The following is a 26,171-nucleotide window of genomic DNA, read 5'->3' as shown; positions in this document are numbered from 1 at the left end:
CAGAATCTGGCTCATTAAGGGATAATTATATTTTCTGTTATCTAATTTAAGTTCTAAACTCATGTCCACATTTGGTTTTGCATTTTTTTTAACCTTCATTTAATAAACCTTCCATCTATCCTGGCTGTGAAGTGAACCTGTGAGAGTAGGCAGCGAGTTAGACATTAACAAAGGAAGAAGGTGCAGAGAGAACAAAACATCTGACTAAGCAGGGAGACAGCTTAGCAGCGGAAGGAGGGTGTTGTTAGCGTGTGAAGTCCTGCACACAAGTCACCGCCACATAGCCTCTCCTCAATTATACCCTGATTGTAATAAATTAGCATTGCAGTTTTGACACACACCCCCTTTGTGGGCAAATCTAGGGGATTTGGGGTAGAAGCCAAAATGACAGACCAGAACTATAACTATAAAAGGGAAAATCAAGAAAAGAGATTAGATAGTTTAAAAATAAGCCATTTTTAACCCAGCTTGAGAATAAAAGGAGCATAACCCCGAGGCACAGAAGGATGGCTGCAGTTGCTCCTCCAGCCTGCCCACTCTCCCTTCTCCCTCCTTTAATAAATCTTGCCACTGCCACTTGAATTCTTGTGTGTGTGTGTGTGTGTCCCTGAATTTTTTCCTGAGACACTTCAAAGAACCCTCTCCCTCTGGTGACAAAACTTATAGCACAGTTTGGCATTTCCTTTAATTTCCTCCTAACACATAAATACCTTCAACCAGAAATCATAACACGCACTGAAAATCATGTCTTTTAACACACTGTTTCCAATTTATTCTAGCTAGGTTTAGATCTCACTCATATGTTTTTGTTTTGTTTTTTATGAAAATGAAGAGATTACTCAATTATTTCTGGAGATGCTGACATCAGCCCTTGACTTACAGTGTTTAAGTCAGTTTTCCTTTTATGATTGAAACAAATTACAGCATGATTACAGTGCAGCCTTTATCCACACTGCCAAGAGCCAGAAACGGAATCAACTTTGAGCCAGCAACCAAGTAAAGCATGATGTTATAGTCTTCAGCTTGTCTCAGGAAAGGACTAATTTTGTATCATTTCAGTTCTCATTCTATCATTTTATTAAAAGAAAGTACATAAAAACAGAAAATTAAAATATATCTCCAAAACAATATAAATCTATAATTCTTTCTCATAGGAAATAGTTGGTAAAAATCTATCCATCTATCTCAAGAATAAAGGACAAGAGCAAGAGTTAGAAAAGAAATAACAAATTTTCAACCAGTTTGTGAAAGATCTGCCATCTGTTTCTGAAGTTTTATGCTTATCAAGCAATGATCATCAAAATGTAGTCACCTCTCTATTACATTATTGCCTGAAGATCTACAAAAACATTTCTCATGATGCAAGAAGTTTAACACAATGGAGTAATATTGTATCAGCCTTTCCAAATAGTCACATCCCCTCTTGACTTTGTATAAATTTACCTACTCACTGTCAGGCTTGGCCATATAAATTGTGTTGACTGATAAATGTGAGCAAATAATGCATGCCACACCTTTCCAAACAGAAGCTTTAAATAGAACTTAGCTATTTAGATTTAGCTCAGTTTCTTCCGCTTCTGCCTTCTTCCATGAGAACAGTTTAACCCAGCTGAGAATATTGCTTCAGCACGTGTGTGAATGAGAGGACGTGTGGAGCTGGCTGTCGTCCTCAGGTAGGAAGAGCGAGAGATAAGTGTTCCTTCTTATAAGTCATTGAGATTTCAGAGTTGTTTGTAACCACAGCAAAAACCAGAGAATTGGTACTTAACACTGGAATTTTGCTGATTTTAAAAAACCACAAAAACTGGTGCTGGGCTGCAGGCTGTATTCTGAGCCTAGAAAAGAAAAATGAAAAGAAAAAGAAAGGCAACCATCATTATGCAATTCAACTCCTATGATAATTTGGAAGGCAGAAAATGAACTTGCTAAAATTTTGACTGGGCAAAGAGTTCTGAAACAATATTACCAGCATGGATTGGTATTTCTACAATTGAGAAACTCAGAAAAGAATCACTCTACATATTTGTAAATAGGCATGAAAGAAAAAATAACAAACCTAGACAATCCAAGACTAGTAAAGTTTGAAAATGGAACTATTTTTCATTTACTATCATTGAAAAATGTAAAATAGAGAAATGCTTCGAGCTATTAAAGTTGATTAAGACTAAGTAAAATTTAGGATCAAGAAAAAGATGTTTTGTTAAAATCTCTGATTGTGGCTCAGGGAAAAGAGACTAAGGCCCTGGTCCCACAGAAGTCAAAATAGAAGTTTGATAAGGTCAAAGTAAATCTAACCATGTCATTAGAGTACAGCAATTTTCTCTCTCTATCTCCCTCTCTCTATTTATATATATATATGGCTTGGGCACACAGAGCTTCATGGAATAAAAGAGATTTTGTTGTTGTTGCTGTTAATCTTCACTCGAGGATATTTTTCCATTGATTTTTAGATAGAGTGGAAAGGAAGGAGAGAGGGTTAGAGAGAGGGAGAAATATCGATGTGAGAGAAACACATCGATTGGTTGCCTCCTGCAGGGCCTGGGGGTGGGGATCAAACCTGCAACCCAGATACGTGCCCTTTCCCCAGAATTGAAGCCATGATCTTTTGGTCTTCGGGCTGACACTCTAACCACTGAGCCAAACTAGACAGGGCTAAAGAGATTTTTAAAAAAGATTTTAGAGATTTCCATTGTCATCGGACTGGAACAAATAAATTGATTGCTTGATTTGTAAAATGCCATTTGGGCTCTCAGTCCCCTGGGACAGGAAGCAGGCTGGGAAAAGTTGCTTATTCTCCCAAGGGAAATCTATTTTCCAAAGTATGGATCATCTGTCACCATGAATGAAATGCAAAAGAAGTCCTTTTCAGAGTGGATCCAGGAGCTACAGAGAGCAATGAACTAGAGGGTTATTTTCCTGGAGAAGAATCAAAGAACACCACCATCAGCAGTATAAGAAGTCCTTATATTGTTTTTCCAGTGGAATTGTCACTATTCCCTTTTCTGAATTTCTGGAAAGGTGTGTTGCAGCTGCTCTGCCTTGATCCATCATTGTTTGCTGGTTGTATTTGTTGGGTAGTAGAGCCAGGTAACTTGTCTTCTTAGGAAACTTAGGAAGCCATATCTCGATCTGAGGTAGACATCAAGATCTTGGAGTTTTAATTATGGTGTGTGCGTGGGTGCATGTGTGTTTGTGTGGGAATGTGTAGGTAGGAAAGAAGCGAATACTGTATGTGTAAAGAAGAAGGTAAATTTTATTTACTCTTTCCTTTCACTCACCTGATTTTCAGGCTTACCCAAGTGGCTTGCTTTTGCTAGTATAATCAGGAGGACAAGATATAGCCCAGTCGAGTAGCTTAAATGCAATAGTTTAGCTCATCCTCTTGAATCTTTGCCCTCTGCCAGGAGAATAATATGCTTAATAGAAAGGGTGGTCCTTCAACATTGAGAAAGCACTTGGAGTAGAGATGCACTTGGCTTTATGTACCAAGAGCAATATATGAATGTTTAGTGTTCACAACAGTTTTGGAATTGTGACAGCCGCAAGTGATGATTAATGCATTCTGTGACCAACAGTTAAGAATGGTGTTTATTTAACAACAAAACATTTCTAATTTAAAACTTGATTTGTAAATTTTATTTTTAAGTAACAGTGACTTAAAAATAAATATCTGAAAAATTCAGGAAAATATGTTAAGAGTTTGCAGACAGATTTAGGGGACCTATTTATAAAAATTATATTAATGTGTGAAGAGTTTTCTTTTTCTTTTCAAAGTAACTTAAATTTACTTTGCTCATTCCACTGTACATTTCACTTGGATACAGAACGCTTTTGTTTCATGCATGAAATTTAAAGAAATTTCAAGTGAATTGTAGCAACATACAATTTAGAAGCAACTTCGAAATAAAACTTAGGTAAAAGTAATAACCCATAGAATTTTATATCAGTAGCATAACAAAAATAGACTTGAAAACAGGATGGTAGAGTAAATCCTCAGAAATATTCAAGAAATTGGCAACTCTGGTAGTTGGACATGTTTGTAGGGCTCTCAGCTGTAAAAACACACGGAAATGACTTAATATGTACACTTGAATCTCCCCTCTGAGATGCAAGATATTTCATTCTTTGAGGAATTTTAGGTGAGACTTATATTCTATTTTCCTGTTCTTTAGACACTACTTGCCACTTCATCCTGAATTCAATAATCCTATATACATATATTTACCGAAACACTTTAACCCCATGGATATCTCCTCTATGAGGTTCTAAGTTCCTAAACAACAGTGACAAAAAAGACTTTATTAGTTATAGCTATAACAGTTACCACTGAGTATCTGGTAACTTTGTATCAAGTCATTTTAACTATGGTTCTTTATAAATTGCTCTCACAGATCTCTTTACGCATATTCTCTAATTTTTATAATAATTCCACGGGGGAGATATTATACTATGCTTATTTTATAGATAAAGTAACTAAAGATAAAGAAGTTTCAGTATTTCCAATTTAGGGTCCTATGAAATTGTCTCTATAGCTGCAAAGTCTTCATGATTTTTCTTAAAGGTTAGCACTTTGTATTACAAATCACAAATTTAGCAGCTTCGAACAGAATTTATTTATTAGCTCATCTTTGTTTAGATCAGAAGTCTGGCATGACATGACACTCCTGGAACCAGAGAAAGCTGGCTTATATGGACAGAGGTCTTCTCCTCTGGTCCCTGATTGGTCCATCCTCATATAAATGAGGACTTTGAATCCTCACAGTTTGATTTGTTCAAAGGCACTGTCCTAATTAGTCATAAAAGAGCTGTTCTGATTGGTCAGAGCTACACAGCTCTGATTGAATGGTGAAGCCTTAACCCTATGGGTTGAAATAGGATTCCCAGAAACCTTTATAAGGGCTGGTTTAGATGGCAGAAATACAGTGCGGCAAGCACTTTAGCATAGAGGACATTCTAAAAAGTACAGTTTGTGTAAGAGGCCCCTGTGGCTGCTAGGCTCTGTTTATTGTTGTCTTTTCGTTTGTTTTTGTTTTTGTTTGTTTTGCCAGGTTAGCCACCAGGAGCTATTCTTAGTGGATGTATTCTTCTTCTCCAGGTCTCTTTAGGGTTTACAGTACAAATAAGTGGGAAAGATATCTTTCACTGATTGAAAGATAATATTGGTTGTTTTTTTATTGATCATTATTCATTATTATTATTATTATTATTATTTTATTTCTTTAAAGAGAGGAAGGGGGAGAGAGAGAGAATTGATGTGAGAAATATTGATCAGTTGCATCCCACACACATCCTGATGGGATCAAATCTACCACCTTTTGGTGTACAGGATGATACTAAACCAACTGAGCCATACCAGCCAGGGCAAAAGACAATATTTTTAAAATATTTATACTATCCTAGCAATCTAAAAATTCAATGGAATCCACACAAAATCCCAATGGCATTATTTATAGAAATTTTTTAAATCTTAAAATTTATATGGAACCACAAAAGACCCTGAATAGCCAAAGTAATCTTGAGAAAGAAAACCAAGCTGGATGTGCAACACTTTCTGATATCAAGCTTTCTTATTACAAAGATATAAATTAAAACAAAAGAAGTAGTGTTAAAAAAAAAAAAAAAAAAAGGCATATGCACCAGTGGAACAGAATAGAGAGCCCCAAAATAAACTTACATATGTACAGTCACCTGATCTCTGATAAAGATGCCAAGAATACAAATGGAGAAAATATAACCTCTTAAATAAATGGTGATAAAACTGATGTGCAAAAGGAAAAGAATATATTAAGCCCCTTTCTTATGTCACACACACACACACACACACACACACACACACACACAAAATATCAACTTAAAATGGACTAATAATTTAAATAGAAGACCTAGAACTATAAAACTTCTAGAGAAAAGCATAGGGAGAATGCTTCATGATATTGGGTTGGCAATATTTTTTTTGGAAATGATGCCAAAAACATAAGCTTAAAAGCAAAATTAGCAACTGGGACTACATCAAACTAGAAAGCTACTGCACAGCAAAAAAAAACAAAAACAAAAAAAACCAACAACATTCAATGGAGTGAAAAGGCAACCTACATAAGAAAACATTTGCAAACAATATATCTGATAAATAACTAGTATCTTAAGTATAAAGAACCCCACACTGAATAGCAAAAACCCACAAATAACCCAATTTCATTCTGGGTAAAGGGCTGAACAGACATTTCTCCAAAGAAAATATACAAGTGGCCAATACAAAGCATATAAAAAGGTGCTCAGTTTTACTAATCATCAGGGAAATACAAATAAAAACCACAAAGATTTTACCTCACACATGTTAAGATGGATATTATAAAAAATAAGAAAAAATGTGTTGGTGAGGATATGGAGAAGAAATTGGAAACTTGTACAATGCTAGTGGGAATGTCAGATAGTGCAGCGCAGCTGTGTTGAGGCAGAAATTCAGTCAGTGGGAAGAGACAGACTACACACACTCGGAGGGTTAGAAAATGACTGTTTAATGCGCACCGGTGCTGGTCCAATGAAGTCACCTCCAAAGGCTGAGCTCCATGCTGGGTTCCAGCTGCCTTTTATACATGATAAGTCTCTGGGTATTTGGAGGCCTTCTAGTTCCGCTACAGTTCAGGTGATTGGCAGATGTAAGAGGATTACAAAAGCCAGGGGTGGGGTTTCTGCACTGTCTATGGTGGTTGTCTGGACCTGGCTTGCCTTCTCAGCTGTACCCAGCGAGTGTGGCTCAGTGGACTGAGCATTGTTCCATAGACTGAGAAGTCCCAGTTCAATTCTCAGTCAGGGCACATGCCTGGATTGTAGCCTCAATCCCCAGTCGAGGGCATGCAGGAGGCAGCCGATCGATGTTTCTCTCTCACATTGATGTTTCCATCTCTCCCTTCCTTTCTCTCTAAAAAATCAATAAAAACATATTTTTAAAAATAAAATAAAATAGTGCAGTTGTCATGGAAAATGGTATGGTGGTTCCATAAGAAAGTTAAAACAGAGTTTCCATGTAATCTAGCAATCCCAATTCTAGGTAAATGTCCAAAAGAATTGAAATCATGATCTCAAAGAGATATATATATATACACTCCCATGCTCACTGCAGCATTATTCATTATAGCAAAGATATAGAAATGACCTAAATGTCCATCAACAGATGAACAATTAAGCAAATGTGGTGTATACATACAATGGAATATTATTCAGCCTTATAAAAGAAGAAATGTATGTGATATGTGGAACATGGATAAACCTGGAGGACATTACACTGAGTGAAATAAGATGGCCATAGAAGTTCAAGTACTACATGATTCCACTCATATGAAGTATCTAAAATATTCAAACTCATAAAAGCAGACAGTAGAATGGTGATGCTATACACTAAGGAAAGGAGGGAAGAGTTGCTATTCCATGGGTAAAAAGTGGCAGTTATGCCCTGCTGGTTTGGCTTAGCAGTTAGAGCGTTGGCCCATGAACCAAAGAGTCGAGAGTTTTATTCCTAGTCAAGGGCATGTACCTCAGTTGCAGGTTTGATCCCCACCCTGGTTGGGGTCCTGAGGGAGGGAAAAAATCGATGTATCTCTATCACATTGATATTTATCTTGCTCTCTTTCTCCCTTCCTCTCTCTAAAATTAATAAAAAGACATATCCTCAGGATCCTCAGGTGAGGATTAGAAAAAAGTCAAAACATTGCAAAAAAAAAAAAGTAAAATTTTATACACATAGATTTCTGGATTGAGACACAATCAGATGTCAGACAATTTAGATTATGGAAAGATGTCTTGAAGCTTCCAAATTAGGATCTAGAGAACAAGGGTTTTAACTGAAATCTTTTCTTGGAGCAGGTAAATTTCCTGGAGCAGGCTTTGTTTAATAGGCATCGTGTAATGAGGTGCCTTAGGGAATCTTAGTCATTAGGCTCTATCTCAGACCCATATAAAAAAATTTTTCCTTAGAAACTTTATACCAAAATCATAAATAAAATACTTATGCAGTAGTCACTATATACCAGACACTGTGCAATGAAGAATACATAGATTCTTTTATTCATTCCTCAAATGGTTTTTGAAATATATCTGCTGTTATTATGCCATTTTATATATGGGGAAAATGAGACTTTTAAAAATTCAATAGCTTATCCAAAATCTCCTTGCAGAGACCAAGACAGTAACTCTAAGAGGCAAAGTTGAGAACACAGTAGTCTCTTCAGCATAGAATTTTGATTCAAATATATTCAAAAATATAATTCCAAGAAATGATCAGCTTTTTCTAAAGTCTCACCAACTGTAAAAGCACAATATAGTCCACCTCTAGGTCTCTCTGATTCTAGTTAGTCCGTAGGAACCACTTTAGAGCACACTAACTTTCCTTGTTTATTTGCAGGACATTTGTAATTTCTCTCTTGTTCTCTCTACCCCACCCCCTTTCTTTCCCGTTATTCTCATAGGATGTGATTTCTCCCTTTCTCACTCTTTAGAAAGTTTGATTCTGATGTGCTATGGTTTGCTAATGCCTTTAAAATGAGGCAACAAGAGAGTTAAAAGTAGGAAACATTAAAGGCATCAAAATAAAGAACACAAGATCTTGAGAAGAGATGGATGTTAGCAGAAAATAAGTAAAAATAAGACCTAATAGAATAAAAAGAAAAGATTACTAACAAAAAATATACTTCAAATATTGGCTTAGTACTGGTCTAGCCAACGATATCTTAAAATTAGTTTGCAGCTTCCATTTGTTGATCCCTGAGTCATGTACAGAACATAATTCTTTATGTAGTTGGATTTGAGGTTAGCAGGCAGTCTTTAAAATGAAATTCAATGCAGTTTTATTTTCCTCAGGCTTACTGTTTGGAAAATTGTTCTTGTTTGCTTAGCTTAATGTTCTTTACCTTAATGTTTTCTAATTTATTTTTATTATTTTAAAATTTATCATTATAACTGTTTTTTAAATTGTTTATTTATTGATTTTTGTTTACAGAGACAGAGAATGAGTGAAATATCGATTTGTTGTTCCACTTATTTATGTATTAATTGGTTTCTTCTTGTATGTGCCCTGACGGGGCATCAAATCCTCAACCTTGGCGTATCAGACAACACTCTGACGAACTAAGCCACCTAGCCAGGGCTTTATCTCTTTTATAAAATAAAATTGTAACAGCATTTGAGGCTCTTGCTGTATGTAAATGCAAGCCCTAGCAAAAGAATTCTATAACTTACTAATACATTGATTTAATTCTTTTAAAATAACAGGTAAATATTACAAAAGCCATGTCTGTTTTACTTCACTCATTTCATTAGGCATAAAATTGAAACTGTTCATCGATATTTTACCTGGCTTATAGTCTTAATTATCAACTTACTTAATTTTCTTTTTTTTCTTTTGCAATTTTTATTAATTTATTTTTGTTACAGAATTTTTCATGTTTTTAATTTCACAAATATAATGGAAAGGTAAATTTGAATTATTTTGGTGTTCAAAGAAACATCTAGCTTACTAAAAAATATCACTAATAGCTCATTAAAAATGTACTTGTGAATAATGACACACATCAATATGATTTGTATTCTCTAAGAAGTCACAAAGAGAAAAATCTCAGAGTAATTGTATAACAACAAGTCTTACTGAGTTAAAAGAATGAATATTAGACTAGGTTTCACATGGCAGCAATGACTAGGGATGGGGAAGTATATTGAGGAGATATTAGAATTTTAGTTGTTTTTATTTATTTATTTATCTTAAAATCCTCACCCAAGGATATTTTTCCATTTATCTTCAAATAGAGTGGGAGGGAGGGAGAGAGAGAGAGAAAGAGAGAAACATTGATGCTAGAGAGACACATCAATTTGTTGTCTCCTACACAAAGATGACCCTGGTGGGCCAGGGACACCGCAACCAAGGTACATGCCCTTGGCCAGAACTGAACCTGGACTCTTTGGTCCATGGGCCAACGCTCTAACCGCTGAGCCAAACCGGCCAGGGCAAATTTTAATTGTTTTTAGAAGGTCATATAACTGAACAGTAACCATGAGCAGTTAAACAAGTGGGATTGTCCGTTCAATTTAAAAATTATGGAACCTTCTCCTCTGCTGTAGGCGTGGCACTAAGCAGTAGAGAGGCAGAGAAGAATAAGAAATGATCCTTACCCACAAGGCTAGTGTGGAAGGCATCAATGATTTCAGTCCAATTTGAGAAGTGCAATGAGTAGAATTTAAGATGCCTTGAGAGCAAGGAAGAAAAAACCCCAATCAACTGTGCATGTTTTTAGGGAGCTAGGGATGTACAAGGTCTATGGTGAGTAAAGTATGTGTACCCCAAACTACATGTAACATTGTAAGCAAAATGTGTGCACGGTAAATTTGGGGAGGTCTGTTTTGTTTGCTACTTTATTTCCAGTGCCAATAATAGTGCCTAGCATACAATAGTTACTCAAAAATATATTTGATGGAAAAATTACTTTTCCCCTTGGTACTACACTAATTACTCACTTAGATGACTTAATCCTCCTACTAATATAACACACCTTGGAATCTATATAGTTATTCACTGGAATGGGGGAAATTATATTTATATGAAACCAAGCATAAAATCTTCTTGAGTCATTATTACTTTAGCCCCATATGAGAATGTACTGATAAATTAGAAATGAAAAACCAGAACTGCACAGATTTATTGGGGTTTGTAGAGATGAGAGCAAGTAGAAGCAGTACAGCCCAACTGTGAGCTACCCTTGCAACTGCAGAGCTGGGCCCAGAGCCTAGAGTCCTCAAAACAAAGGAAAGGCCAAAAGCATTTGCCACTCAATTTGCTGTTCTTTTAAATTTGTTTGATCAGTCATTCCTCTGTTTGACGTTAATATAAATTAGAATACAAGAGGCAATTTTGAAAGTTTACAGAAACTTTTCTCTAAATGACAGGAGAATAAATAATTACTGGATGCTCTCCTAGTCCTTACTGAAACTAAGAGATTTCTAACAGAAATACATGAGCCTTCAATTAAGATGGCATTGTAGAAATATAAAATTCTTAGAAAGCAAGAAAAGGCCAGATAGTCATGTAACTTTTCTCTTGATAACTTCTTTGTATTTTGTTTCAGTAGGGAATATATTTTAAGGCTCCATTTCTGCCTGAGGTAGGTCACCATGACCTTATTTATAACTGTTATTTTTTTCAGTTTAAAAAGTTTAAGAGTTTTCTCTGCTTACCTATGAGTTCGCCTATTATTTTCTTTCACTATTCTATTTTTATACATAACCTATATTCATGTTAGATAGTATTAGACAAAACTTGGATAGTTGCCTTTTAGACAACATGTGCTTTTGAGGTTCCATGATTTATTTAATCAGTATTCTATTTTATTTCTGTCACAAATAAAGCACAATGAACATCTTGAACATCTCAGAATATTTTCTGAGAAGTTAGGCAATTGGGTTAGGCAAATGCCTATAACTGGAATTTTCATAGAAATTGTCCAATTTTGCTCCAAGGAAAGTTATTCCATGTCATATACCTACCCATAATGACAGAGAGCACAGAGGTCCCTGTGGCCTCACTGTTGCTCGATGTTAGCAATTCTAAAACACAAAATACATTTTTACATGTATTTTAGTATTAGTCCACTTGAATAATTATAAAATTTTATTCACTGGTCATTGATATTTCTTTTAAGAATATCCAGTTTATATCATTTGTTTATTCTCTAGTGAATTATTTACACTATTATGGATGTGTCTCCATGTATATGTTCTATATTTGTTGACAAAAACGCTTTAATTTTGTTTTTTCCATAAAGACATTTTAAATTTTTTTGTTACCTTTTTTTCTCTTTACTAGTTCTTGACTGTACAATTATTTTCCTATGTTGAAATGCTACTTTCATCCCATATTAAATCCCTGTATTTACATTTCTTTCTAGACCCTATTCTGTGCCAGTGATCTCTTTATTCTTAAGCCAGTACCAAAGCATTTTAATTACTTACGCTTTATTAAAACATGCACCACTATATCAGATTGGACGAGTTCTTGAGTTTCAAAAAAATGTCTTGATGATATTCACATACTTTTTCTCACAAATTAACAAGACAACTTGAATCACTTAACTTTTTTCTCTAAATTGTATGCAATAGTCATTATTAACATTGAATTAGTATGAATGCTTTAATTTCTGGAACATAAAATTAAATAAATTAATATATTAATGTTAAACTACAACAATAAGTTAATAAAATTATTTCAATTTACATTTAAATTTGAATGAAAAGCTAACTACCAATTAAGAAAAAGCAGCAAACAAAACAGAAGGAATCTGGTCAAATCTTAAAATATTCAGCAGAAGGTACAACCACAACAAGTAGACAACATTTTCTAATTAAATATTGAAGTAGAATCTAATGTGAAAGATATTCTTCCACCTTGCCTAGGTATATTTGGTATGCTCTTGGCACTTTTGAAACTGAAGCTAGAACATCTGCAGTGTTTTTGTCAAATACTTGATAATATGGTCTATTATGCTCATAATAAATCTCTTTTATGGGTACATACATAGCTCTTCATATAGAGGAAAACATTTTCATATTCTCATATTTTATATTCATCCACTGATTTGTTACATGATATTCTAGGACATATAAAAAGCATTACTAATAAAATTTGGCTTCACATTTTATTACATTAAAATATGACTTTTCTGATTGCAAAAATATTAATAATTGTTAAGTATTAACAGAAAATCCTTGAGCTTAAGAATTTTAGATACTTCATCTATCCAAAAAAATAAATAAAATTATCACATATGCTATGACTGTAGTTAACTTGTAATTCCATCCTAAAAATTCTTCAATGACTCAAATAAAACCTTTCTGCTCCGATTCCACTTCACCATCTCATTAGAAAAGCTCTAGCTACATGTCATCCCACCACGGACAATGAAAACAGCTTTCAGCCATCTGTAGTGAGCGGAGTCATTTCTTCAGTCCTTTAGTAAACCACACTTTCTAAGCAAGCAAACAATTTATGTTGATTCTATGGACAGTGATGGATTTTCATTTGTATCAAAAGTTATAAATGTACAGGATGAAAAAATTATCTTGAAGTATGTAATACTTCCAAACATCAAAAATAAAAATATAAACCAAAGAACTTATATGCATATATGCATAACCAATGGGCACAGACAGTAGTGTGGAAAGGGAGGAAGGGGGTGGGAGAAGGGAGGAGGGGTCAGTGGGGGGGGAAAGGGGAAACATCTTGTAATACTTTCAATAATAAAGATTTATATATATATATATATATATATATATATATATATATATATATATATACCTGACAAAAAGCACATAGGAAAAGCTCTCAGTTGGGTTGAACCAGAATAGTCTCAAAAGAAATGAGGAAGTCAAAAGATGGGCGCTGGGACCAGCATCTGGTCTTCGGTTTTTTTTTAAATGTATTTTTCCCTTTATTGATTTTAGAGAGAGAGGAAGGGAGAGGGAGAAAGAGAGAAACATTGATGAGAGAGAACATCAATTGGCTGCCTCCTTCATGCCCCCCACTGGGGATCGGGTCCATAACCTGAGTATGTGTCCTGACCTGGAATAGAACTGGCAACCTCCTGGTGCATGAGTCGATGCTCAGCCACTGAGCCATACCAGCTAGACTGGCCTTCAATTTTTATTTGTTTTTCTACTCATAGCCAAACAAGACAAACTTTTACAGCCAAATGAGTTGGGAATTAAAATCAAAGGAAGTGACACGTCATTGTCACCAGCCTCCAAGTTCCCATTTCTCTCTCTGACCCACTCAGTTCTTGGGTTTTCCAGACTAAGTTTCATCCCTGACTCCACTCTGATTCAACTTGATCTTATGAGTATTGCCTTCTTGTATGACTTGATAATTCAGTAGTTTGATTTCATATTAAGGTATTTTAATATATTAAAAGCAGAAATTAATAAAAATCATTTTCTCTACAAATTTTACATCCCTACTTTGATTTATTACAAGTAAAAACTGAAGAAATAGCCCTGGCCCATGTGTCTCAGTGGACAGAGCATCGGCCTCTGCAGCAAAGGGTCACAGGCTCCATCCCCAGCCCGTTCTGGGCTTCTGCAAGAAGCAACCAATCAATGTATCTCTCGCACATCAATGTCTCTCTCTCTCTGTCTCTCTCTCTCTGTCTCTCTCTCTCTCTCTCCCCTACCTTCCACTGTCTCTAAAATTCAATGAAAAAAAAATGTCGTCCAGTGAGGAGTAACAAAAATAATAATAATAATTGAAAAAAATAATTGTAATATTGAGACAAAATCAGACACACAAACCACTGATCAAACTTAGCAAATTTATTTCATTTACCAAATGACAAAAATGTTTCTTTCATAAATACACAGAATACTTCATTGTAGTAGAAGTTTGGAGTAAGAGCACTCTACCCAGTCACATGTTGACATCTGCATGTTTTATATGCAGATATTTAACACAGAGAGAAACAGCATCTTGATTTCTGGCAACACTGATGGGCAAAATTTACCTTTTAAGTAATCAGTACATTGGAACAATCATTTAGGAGATTAAGCTAGAATAAATTCAAAGAATCACTTGTGTGTGTGTTTCTCTCTTAAAACCGTTAAGAATCTGTTTCCAAGTGCAGAGTGAGGAGCTTCTTGGAGCTATGTGGGAACTAACCATGGACCCCCAGAAGGATGGCTAACCTCTAAAGCAGCAGCCAATGATATATATCTGTGGAAAATATCACACAGAAAATGAAATAAAGTCCAGGCATCCAATCAGATACAGAGAACGTGGATACAGAATAATGTACAAGAAAAGAACTGCCCGGATTGTCCTGTGCATGGAAGGGTTGCCGGTTGGATTACTGTCTAGGGCACATATCTGGGTTGCAGGTTCCATCCCCCATCAGGGCATGTATGGAGGGCAAGCGTTGGATGTTCCTCTCTCACACTGGTGTTTCTCTCTCCCTCTGTCTCTCCCTCTCTCTCTCCCTTCCTCTCTCTAAGCATGTTCTTGGGTGAGGATTTTTAAAGAAAGAAAAAGACTAAAAGATTGGTGGGTTTTGATGCTCAATAAAACATGGAATTCAGAGGAACATCCTTGTTCATATTTGGATTTGCTGTTAATGTTGTATTGTTTTGATTAGTGTACTTATCTTTATAAATACAGTTATATACACATGATTTTATTTTAAAAACTACATTGTATTTAGTTATCTAATAATAGTTCATATAATAAAATTATTTTTGTTTAATTACATGATTTGTAATTTAATTTTATTGCATATGTCATCTGACACACAATGAAGGCTAAAAGTGCTTCCCCAAACCACACTTTTCAAAACCTAAAATTGTTGGGGCCCTTATTAAAAGTTAAGTTTTCAAGGGCTCTCTAAAAGTCTGATTAATGTCCTTGGAAGCCACTGTTTTATATTATCAGGTCTTTTTAAAGTCTCCAGCATCATTGTATGAGGGTATATCAGTGCACTTACAGTCAGTGTGCATACGTTATTTGGAGTTACATTGTTCATTTGTTACTTGAAGTGGGCCTTTTTGTATTTGTATATAACGCTTGACTATTTTTTAAATCTTGGACGAGGGAAAAGAAATTAATGGCTGCTTTCTACATGGGAAATCAACCCCATGTAAAGATGAAGACTATTAAGGCAGGTGCAATTCCAGTTGTAATCATTCATTAAAGTGAAAAAAGAATCTACTTTCCAGTTATAAATGGAATAGGGGTTGGGCCCTGGCCGGTTTGGCTCTGCGGTTAGAGTGTCGGCCTGCGGTATGGAGAGACCCGCGTTCAGTTCCCGCTAAGTACATGTACCTCGGTTGCAGTTTGTCCCCGGCCCTGGTTGGGTTGTGTAGGTGGCAACCACTTGATGTGTCCCTTTCATGTCGATGTTTCTATCTCTCTCTCTTCCTCTCTCTCCCATTCACTCTATCTGAACAAAAAATGGAAAAATGTCCTCAGGCGAGGATTAAAAAATAAAAAGAAGAAAAGAATAGGGGTTGGTTTACATGAATAACTGGATAAATACTCAAAACTTTTGTCTTGCTTTTAGGGATATCAATACTCAGATACTCTGTCTGTTCCAGGATTGCATCATTACAAAACATCATGTTGACCTCCCTCTCATTCATTTTGAAGATCTGAAGTATTCCAACTTTATTAGCAGCTATGTGTGTCTCTGACATTCAAAAAATTATGCCATTTAAAAAACACACACACATTTCTACTACCATTCTCGAATACTAAGTTCTATAAATTTCTTATGTATTAGAAAAATAATTAAAAAAATTAGCCCTGGCCGATTTGGCTCAGCAGTCAAAGTGTAGGCCCACAGACCAAAGAGTCTCGGGTTTGATTCTGGTCAAGGGCATGTACCTCAGTTGCTGTTTGATCCCTGGCCCCAGCAGGAGGCAACCAGTCGATGTGTTTCTCTCACATCAATGTTTCTCTCTCCCTCCCTGCCACTCTATATGATGATAAATGGAAAAATATCCTCAGGTGAGAATTAAAAATAAATAAATAAATAATAATAAATTTTAAAAGTTAAAAGCTGATTTCATAACCTTTTTAGGGTAAAGAATATATACTTTTGTATTCCTCTCACCTTCAACACATGTACATAAAATAGCTCATCAAATGCCTGTTGTATTGACTTGAACTGACTTCTCAGATTGTGAATGATGAATTGTGTGTAGACCACCTTCCTGTCCCACCTTGTCATATTTCTAGTTGTCAAGTATCAGTCTGAATTGATTTTTCTCCCTTAATGTTGCTGCTGTTGCGTTACTGGATGCTTTTTCTTGGCTTTAGCAAGTCATAAAGAAATTATATAAGAGAAATTTTGGAAATAACTTCTTAAAAACTGCTTGTTGACATGATAAAATTATCAAATTTGGGGGGTGGAAGTGTCTGTAGATCTCATCTAGTGCAACTCCTTTATTTTACAAATAACCTGAACTGAAATTCAGAGACACAGTGACGTGCCTAAGAACAGAAGTTAAGAATAGAAACAGAGCTCTTCATATTTAGTTCAGAAGACTTTCTATTGTAACTGTACTATTTCCTATGTGATGGTTCTGGGGTTTTTGTTTTGTTTCCACAAAGCCAAATAATCACCAGATTAAAAATTGGATAGCAGTTTCTACAATGTAAAAAAGTTCTAATATTCATTTTATTTACCATAGTTACCAATAAAGTATGTCTTAATATTTATTCCTGCCTAATCCTTGCTATATTGCACATATTGACCTCAAAATTTTGGCTTTTCAAACATTCCATCATTACAGAATTAATATGAAATTTGTTATGAAATAATTTGTTATATCATTTGTGAAATATTTTTCAATTTTATGAATTAAATTTGGGAAAACAAATTTAATAGATGAGAATAATTTGTCCTTCAGAGAGCTCATTTGAAAATCAATACTGGCCCTGGCCGGTTTGGCTCAGCGGTTAGAGCATCGGCCTGCGGTCCAGAGAGATCCGGGTTTGGTTCCTGCTAAGGACGCGTACCTTGGTTGCAGTTTGTCCCCGGCCCTGGTTGGTCGTGCGAGTGGCAGCCACTCAATGTGTCCCTTTCACATTGATGTTTCTCTCTCTTTCTGTCTCTCCCTCCCACTCTATCTGAACAAAAAATGGAAAAATGTCCTTGGGTGAGGATAAAAAAAAAAAGACGATCCTCCAAGGCCAGTCAAGCCTTCAGATGGCTGCAGCCCTGGTCAGCAACTGACGGCAGCCTCATCAGAGACCCTGGGCTGATACCACCCAATGGCCATTACTGTCTTCTTGTGCTGCAGAAACTGTGAGATAATAAATATTTGAAAAGAAAGAAAGAAAAGAAAATCAATACTAAATGGCAATTTAAATAAGATATATTAGTATATATGCATTAGGAAAATGAATAGTATATAGTTGTATATGTGTTCCTTAAGTTCAAAATATGCTAAGCAGACAATTATATTTAGTCTAAAAGTGTATATAATAAATGCTGTTCAGACTAATGTCTTCCTTCTTTTAGACATGAACAAGTAAATTTTTGAATCTATAGAGGAAATAATACATAATAAAACATGCATTCACGACCCAAGTGAATGTTTATTCATATTTTGAACTATAATAAAGAACTGACAGCTAATTTGCTATGTTTGCTGATGAGATATTAATTTCTTTATCTATGTAAATTATTTCTTTTCAAATATCTTCACTTATACACACTGAAACTGAAAATCTCCTTTACATAGAGAAACCAGAGAGACAGAATAAAAGACAGAAACACCTCTCAAAGGGGAAGATGCCATGGTGCCAACCAGCTTTTTTATGTATTTTGCCCTGTGACCTAGGGTAAAGAAGTCAATGGCCATGTTGGCTTGCAGGAATTATATTGAGCAATTTTCTCCTTTTGAGTATATTTCTCTGAGAGTAGATTAGATTTATGATGTCATACATACATTGTTTCTAGAATACATTTCATTCTAAACTTAAAATATTTGCTTGTTATTTCACTAGCTTGTGTAAACTGAAGCAATGACTTTGGATGACTGAAACTATATACCGCATTATACCACATTTCCTTTTCTTCTTTAGCTCCAAGAATTCATTACATATTCCTCATTCTAACTGCTGCTCTGTTCTCCTATTTCTCAGAAAAAACAAAAACAAAAAACGCTAACAACCTGTAACTGATTTCCTTCTAATCATCTACTAGAGGGAAAGAGGAGCTTATGTGAAATGTTCACCTAACAACTTTATTCTGTTAGGAAGCTTTGCTGTGTGCCTATTTAACAAACAAGAATCAACAAAATATAAGCAAAATATGAAGGTTCTAGATTGGAAGGAAAGTTCCCCAATTCAGAACTTTTCTCTTGACTCATAATTTTTTCCAATAACTCATTGGTTCTCATATTTATTTTAATGTGTAATAAGAAACTCACATAAACACAATAGTGCTTTATTACCATGACTCTTTTATTCACATGACATGCCACCTGATAGCACAACGCCTGCTAAATTTTTGTCAAATTATTTTTTTAATTTAATAACTTATCAGATTTGACAAACATTCCCTTGAAAGTATCCGACCATTACACCCTAATTTCACCCTTATAACAAACTATACATGTCCATTTCTTTAAATCATTTTATATTTAAAAAGCATTAGCATCCATGTGTGAGATATAGAAATGTAAGATCTGACTAGAAACATTTTAAGAAGTTAAAGAAATGACCTATATCAAGCAAGTTTTTCAACAAGAAAAGACACAAAAAAGTATTGAGTTTTAATTTTAGAAAAAATATATGTAATATTTTTAAACATTCAAGAAGACCTTGGGGAAAGATCAGGATGTTTTGTGCAGGGTGGTAATGGGAGGTGACGTTCTGATGTTTGTGGAGGCGAGCTGTGCTGCGAGCACTTTGAATCAAGTAGATGGGGCAGGGAGGTCCATATCTACCTACTTAGCATCTCATCCAATCTTAGTTCAACATCAAAATCAATAATATTGTATTTGAAAAACAAAAACTGAAATTGAACTTATACAGGTTTTAAAAGGTAAAACTTGTTTAAAATGTTTTCAAGTTCTTAGGATAAATACTGGGCCCAGCCCCCATGGTGTTATGTGGATTTAAAAGCTGAATTCAGATTTATTATACAAATAGAAGGTAGACTTTATATAAGTACATGTGCTTTCAATCCAAAAGTTCAAATAAAACTCACAATCTGAAGAACAGATAGGGATTTCAGAAGAATTGTTTTAATAAAAATGTTTGCCCTTTCTATTTTAAAAATCACACTCCTTTGTCCTCTGTTCTTCTTTCTTTAAGATTCTTCCTCTTAGAATTGTTGTACACCCTCATGTCTTCCAAAGTCACTTCCTTGCTGATGACCCTGTGTCCTCTTCATTGATGTAATCTGCAGTTCTGGAAATCTAAATGATAATTTATTTTTCCAGCCTTTTCTATTTGATGCCTTATTATTATTCTCAAATGCAGTATATCTAAAATTGTCATCCACTTCTTCCTAATTGTCTTTCTCTATAGATGTTTCATAAGCACTCATTATGAAAATTTAAATTTTAGGGTTATTTCAAATTACATTTATAAGTTAACACAGTCAAAAGTAAGTTAGTTAATTATTCACAATATTTACACTTTTACGTGGTCTACTAGATAAAATAATTTTAAAATAATACAGTTAACTTTTTTTTTTTTTTTTTAATAAATACTGTGCCATTTTATTTTTAAAGACCTCATGTGGAGGGGGTAAGATGACTGCAGTGTAAAAGGAGGCTGAGTGCCCTTGCTCCTAGCCACATACTGGATTTACAGCTAAAATACTGTGTGGTCAGCTTGAAAAAAACAAGAGAAGTGTAGCTGATTGGACATATTTTGTTCAAGGAGCACTGAAGAAACAACATAGAGACTGGTAAGAGAGGGGGAGTCACAGAAAGGGGAGCCCCTCTGGGGCTTGTGCTCAGCTGAGAGGCCCCAGTTTAAAAAGAAATAGAGGAAGATACAAATAAATGAAAGCATATATCATGTTCATGGATTGGAAGAATCAACATCATTGAAATGTCCATACTACACGAAGCAATCTATAGATTCAATGCAAGTCCTATTAAAATACCAATGGCATATTTCACAGATTCAGAAAAAATATTCAAAATTTATATGAAATCAAAAAAGACCCCAAATAGCCACAGCAATCTTGAAAAAAAAAAAAAGAACAAAGTTGGAGGGATCACAATATCAGTTATCAAATTAAACTACAAAGCTCTTATAATCAAAACACCCTGGTACTGGCACAAAAACAGGCATATTTATCAATGGAACAAAACAGAGAACCCAGAAATTGATCCAAGCCATTATGCTCAATTAATATTTCACAAAGGAGGCAGGAGCATACAATGAACTAAAGACAGCTTCTGCAATAAATCGTGTTAGAAAAATTGAACAGGTACATTCAATAAAATGAAACTAGACTACCAACTTAAACCATACACTAGAATAAACTCAAAATGGATAAAAGACCTAATTGTAAGTTGTGAAACCATAAAAATCTTAGAAGAAAACATAAGCAGCAAAATCTTAGACATCTCATGTAACAGAATTTTCACAGATACATCTCCTGGGGCAAGAGAAACAAAGCAAAAATAAACAAACAGGACTACATCAAACTACAATGTTTCTGCACAGCAAAAGAAACAAGAATCAAAATGAAAAATTGCATGGGAGAACATATTTACCAATGATACATCAGGTAAGGGTTTATTTCCAAAATATATAAAGAACCCATACAACCCAACAAAAGGAAAACAACAATCCAATTTGAAAATGGGCAGAGAACCTTAATAGACACTTCTCCAAAGAGGAGATATGAATGGCCAAGAGACATATGAAAAAGTGCTCAAAGTCACTAATCACCAGAGATGCAAATTAAAATGACGTTGAGGTATCACCTCACACTTGCCAGAATGGCTGCCATCAACAAACCATCAAACAAGTGCTGGTGAGGATGTGGACACAAGGGAGCCCTAGCACACTGCTGGTGGGAAAGCAGACTGGTACAGCCACTATGGAAAACATTATGGAGTTTCTCCCCAAAATTAAAAATTGAACTGCCATTTGACCTAGTGATCCCACATCTAGAAATATATCCTAAGAATCCCGAACACCAATCAGAAAGGATATATGTACCCCTATGTTCAAAGCAGTGCTATTCAGAATAGCTAAGATCTGGAAACAGCCCAAGTGCCCATCAGTAGATGAGTGGGTAAAAAAGCTGTGGTACATATACACAATGGAGTACTATGCAGCTGTAAAAAAAGAAAAGAATCTCTTACTCCTTGAGACAGCATAAAGTGACCTGAATAGTATTATGCCAAATGTAATAAGCCAGTCAGAGAAAGACAAGTATCACATAACCTCACTTATATGTGGAATCTAATGAACAAAATAAATCAATGAACAAAATAGGTCCAGAGTCATGGAAGCATGGCACAGACTTACAGATCTCCAAGGAAAGGGCGGGGGGCAGAGATTAACCAAAGAATTTATATGCATATATTCATAATCCATGGACACAAAAAATAGTGTGATGAAGGCCAGGGGTGGGGCAGGAACTAGGTGGAGGGGGCAGTGGGAAAAAATGGTGGGCATCTGTAATACTCTTAACAATAAAGAAATAAAATAAAATAATTATAATTAGAAAAAGATCTCATGTGGAAAAGACCTGGTTACTATTAATAGAATCAATTACTGTCATATTATTTTGACAAACCACTTGATTTACATATTATGTTCATTAATTTTATATGAAGTTGATTATGACAAGTTTTCCAGTGGTCAAAACTACTCATATGTTGCTTTTTTTCATTTTTGAATTTATTTTTTTATTGATTTTAGAGAGAGAGGAAAGGAGAGGGAGAGAGAGAGATCGAAACATCGATGAGAGAGAACATCGATTGGCTGCCTCCTGGATGCTCCCCACTGGAGATCAGGCCCACAACCTGGGCATGTGCTCTGACCAGGAATCAAACTGGCAACCTCTTGGTGCATGGGTCGACGCTCAGCCACTGAGCCACACTGGCCAGGTTCCATGTGTTGCTTTTTATTTTCCCTTGTCAAAAAGTAAAGTCCCTTTTTAAAATATGGGGTTTTTAGATTTTAAAAATTATTTTAAAGCAATAACTATTTCTTTTAGAAATATGAAAAATATCAAAAATTAGATTGAATAATATTTAAGTCTAATTATTACACTTCAATCAATGAATTAAATTTTCTTGCCAATTGGAAAGCTAGGTCTATTATGTAGATTTCTCTTCTGTAATCTGAGTTTTTTTTTATTTGAATAGTTTTTGTTATAACAGTTGACCTAAAAAAGCTAAAAAATTCAAGTTGGACTATAGCTTTTTACGTACATTTTATAATGACAATTATCTTGTAATACTAATAATCATTAACATTTTGAAGTGGTTCTTACATGCTAGACACTAAGCTAAATCACTATATGTTATAGCAGAAAGCAATGACAGTATGTCCCTTCTACAATACACCATCATAAGTCCCCTACCAAGTGTTAATATCTACTTGCCTTTTTCTTGAATCTGGAATTATTTGTGGTAGCTTTGACAAATGGGGTTGGCAAGAAGTGATGCTGTGTGATTTTGCAAAGCTGGCTCAGTTTTTCCTTGCTTGGAAGTCATGTGATTCAAATTATTACAAGCAATGATTCAGTCAGCATTCCTATACATGTGTTCTTTGCAGAGTTATTTAAGATAAAACTTGAAATGAGATTCCTGTGGCATGAAATATGTGTACTGTTTTAGGTTTTTAAAGTTGATTTTTAGAGAAAGAGGAAAGGAGAGGGAGGGAGAAGCATTGATGTGACAGAGAAACTTTGATCAGCTGTCTCCTGCATGTGTCCTGACCAGAACTGAACCAGTAGCCTTTTGGTGCATAAGGCAATGCTCAACCAACTGAGCCACACCAGCCAGGATGGATATCTGCAATTTTTTTTTTAACCAGGAAACAGACATTTCTTTATTATAACATTTAAAAGAATCACATACTCATTCAGACAACTTTACCAGGTGTGGCCACCCAGTAAGTTACACACACACTCAGGTACTGGGAAGGTTATTGCACAGCTCCTGGCTGATTGGGTCAGGGCAAAGGGGCCACTCTGCCCATAACCAACTCTGAGTTCACCTTCCTCAAGGAGGTCTTAGTCCAAACAGGTTGCCAGGCGGCTACACCTGAACTCTGCCTCGGGAGGATCCAACCAGTGAAGTTAGCATGCTTCTCGTGGCTACTTGTGCTTCAGAGTGTCACAATTATTGAAGTGGACTTTTCTATGTATTTTCCATAGTGCTGCAGATTGCAAGCAGGCACAGGGCAGCAAGATCATGTCAGGAGTGTGTTCCTGACCAATGACAGAACAGCCCTGGCTCATGGGGTCCTCCCCCTGCAGCAAGAGTCTTTAAGATTGCTTGCTGGTAGATTCTTTGTTTTGTTTGTTTGTTTGTTTGTTTGCTTGTTTTTGGCTACTTGATGGTTTTGAGGAATTTGTTGTGATCCAGGGGTGTTCCACTACTTCTTTCAGGGTCAGCCTTTGGCTGGGGTTATGCATCAACAGTCTTGAAATGAAATCCCTCTGGTACAAAGTCAGGAAATGTGAATTCAACCTGAGATATTCTTTTGTAGGTTTCCTGGTATGTGCTTGCCTCAAAAGAAGGCTTCCCAACTAAAAATTCACAGCAAAGAACTCCAAGGCTCCAGAGATCCACCTTATTGTGCATTTGGCCTTCAACTATCTCCGGGGACAGGTAGTCCAGGATGCACAGAGCATGGTTCTCCTGGACGATGGGTTATGTACAGACCATCCAAAATCTGCAATCTTAAACTCTCCAGCTTATCCAAGGAGCAAATTCTCTGGCTTAATGTCTCTACGAATAACTTTCTTTGAATGGCAGTAAGACAGGGCATTTGCCAATTCTGTGACATACCTAGCAGTTCTCTGCTCATCAAACCTGGACAGTTTCTGAAGTTCTCTATAGACAGCTCCGAGAGGTGCATATTCTAGAATTAGGTAAACTCTGGTGGCATCATGGAAATAACCATACAGCCTGAGAATGCTTAGATGCCTCAGGTGGGACTGGATTTCTACTTCTCTTCTCAGATGATGCTCCACGTCTGCTTTCTCCAGCTGGGCTTTGAATAAGACTTTCAGAGCCAGGCTGAACTTGCTTTGTTTTCCTCTTGCCAAGTAAACATTTCCAGACTTCTCTTTACCCAGAGGGCAACCAATTTCAAAATCTTCCAAAGCCCATTGCCTTTTTATTGATTCTTATTTTTCTGTGTTGATGCCAGTTTCTTTCCAGAATTATTTCCAGGGCTGGTGGCTGGGGCTGCTCACTCTTTTGCATACTATTCGGAGGCCTGGAGACAGGGCAAAGGGCCACTGGCTGCCTGCAATTGCTTCTGCTTCAGATTCTGAGCTGGTTTACAGCTGGAGAGAAGTTTTTGTGCTTGTAATGGAACTCACTGGGAGGAATCAGAAGGACACAAGACCCGCTGAGCCTGGCCACTATTTGCAGATAACTGATGCTGAGAAGGAAATTGCTGTGTCACCAGAATACATTTTGGACCATCACCAGGTGGAATTGGTCTTAACTGGCCCTGAAGTGCAGTTTTTTTAGATTTGTCCATTATGCCTGTTGGCTCCAGCCTTGGACCCAAGGTCATTGAGTCCTCCGAAGAGCTGAGGATATGTGCATTTTAAATGTAACCAAATGTTGTAGAACTTCCAGTCTTGACAATAGTTCTAGACACCCAATCACTCAGCCCATGTGCCAGACAGGTGAATGAACAAGTCTTTGGATGATTCTACCCTTCGTCATATATTATCTCCAGACTCTGAGACTCCCCAGCACCATCCCCAAAGCAAACATCAGTTTTCCCTATGTCCTGTTCAAATTCCTGACCACTGAATCTGTGAGTGTAAAATGTTGTTTTAAGCTGTTCAATTTTAGAGTAATTTGGCAATGATAATTGGAACATATGTAATAAACTTTTGAAGGTATAACTATTTTATCTTTTCTTGGATAATTAATCCTGTTATATCAATGTATAAAGAATGCTTCTTAATGGTCTCTATTAACTAGAGACTAAATACAAATTAGTGGTCTCTAGTAAACATTATCACAGTAAACGTTTTCATTGCATTCATGGCCCTCTATAAGTATTTTGGGGGGAAGGGTGTAGGGATGGGACAAATATTTATTTATTAAAAATATTCATAAAAATTTCCTACATTCGATTTATATACTTCTGAGAAACCCATAATTCTGTCAGTTCCTCTCAGAGAAAATGAATAAAAAATAGCATAGGGAAAGGTCAACAGTCCCTAAACTAATTAACACCTCTCAATCACTTTGTACCCAATTTACTGGATTACAATTGAAATTAGATGATTTTTGTTCAAATTGACACTTGGGAAAATAAAGTCATTATTTTAAGTCTGCACATTGGATAAATGACACATTTTATTACAATTTCTTTCTATCTAGAAAAACAGATCTAAGTACACTTTCAGTTAAACCTATATACTAAATATTGGTAAATGCCATTTAGTCATCATACAATGATA

General features: G+C 35.7%; 1 pseudogene; it reads right to left on the bottom strand.

Moving 5' to 3' along the window:
- Nucleotides 1–24,002: 24,002 nt before the first annotated feature.
- On the bottom strand, nucleotides 24,003–25,231 carry LOC118617009 (annotated as a pseudogene).
- Between the last annotated feature and the right edge of the window lie 940 nt (nucleotides 25,232–26,171).

Source organism: Molossus molossus, unplaced genomic scaffold (genome assembly GCF_014108415.1).
Source record: "Molossus molossus isolate mMolMol1 unplaced genomic scaffold, mMolMol1.p scaffold_m16_p_5, whole genome shotgun sequence".
Lineage (NCBI taxonomy): Eukaryota > Metazoa > Chordata > Mammalia > Chiroptera > Molossidae > Molossus > Molossus molossus.
Note: the sequence above shows the minus strand (reverse complement) of the source record. Positions and strands in the feature narration are given on the sequence as shown.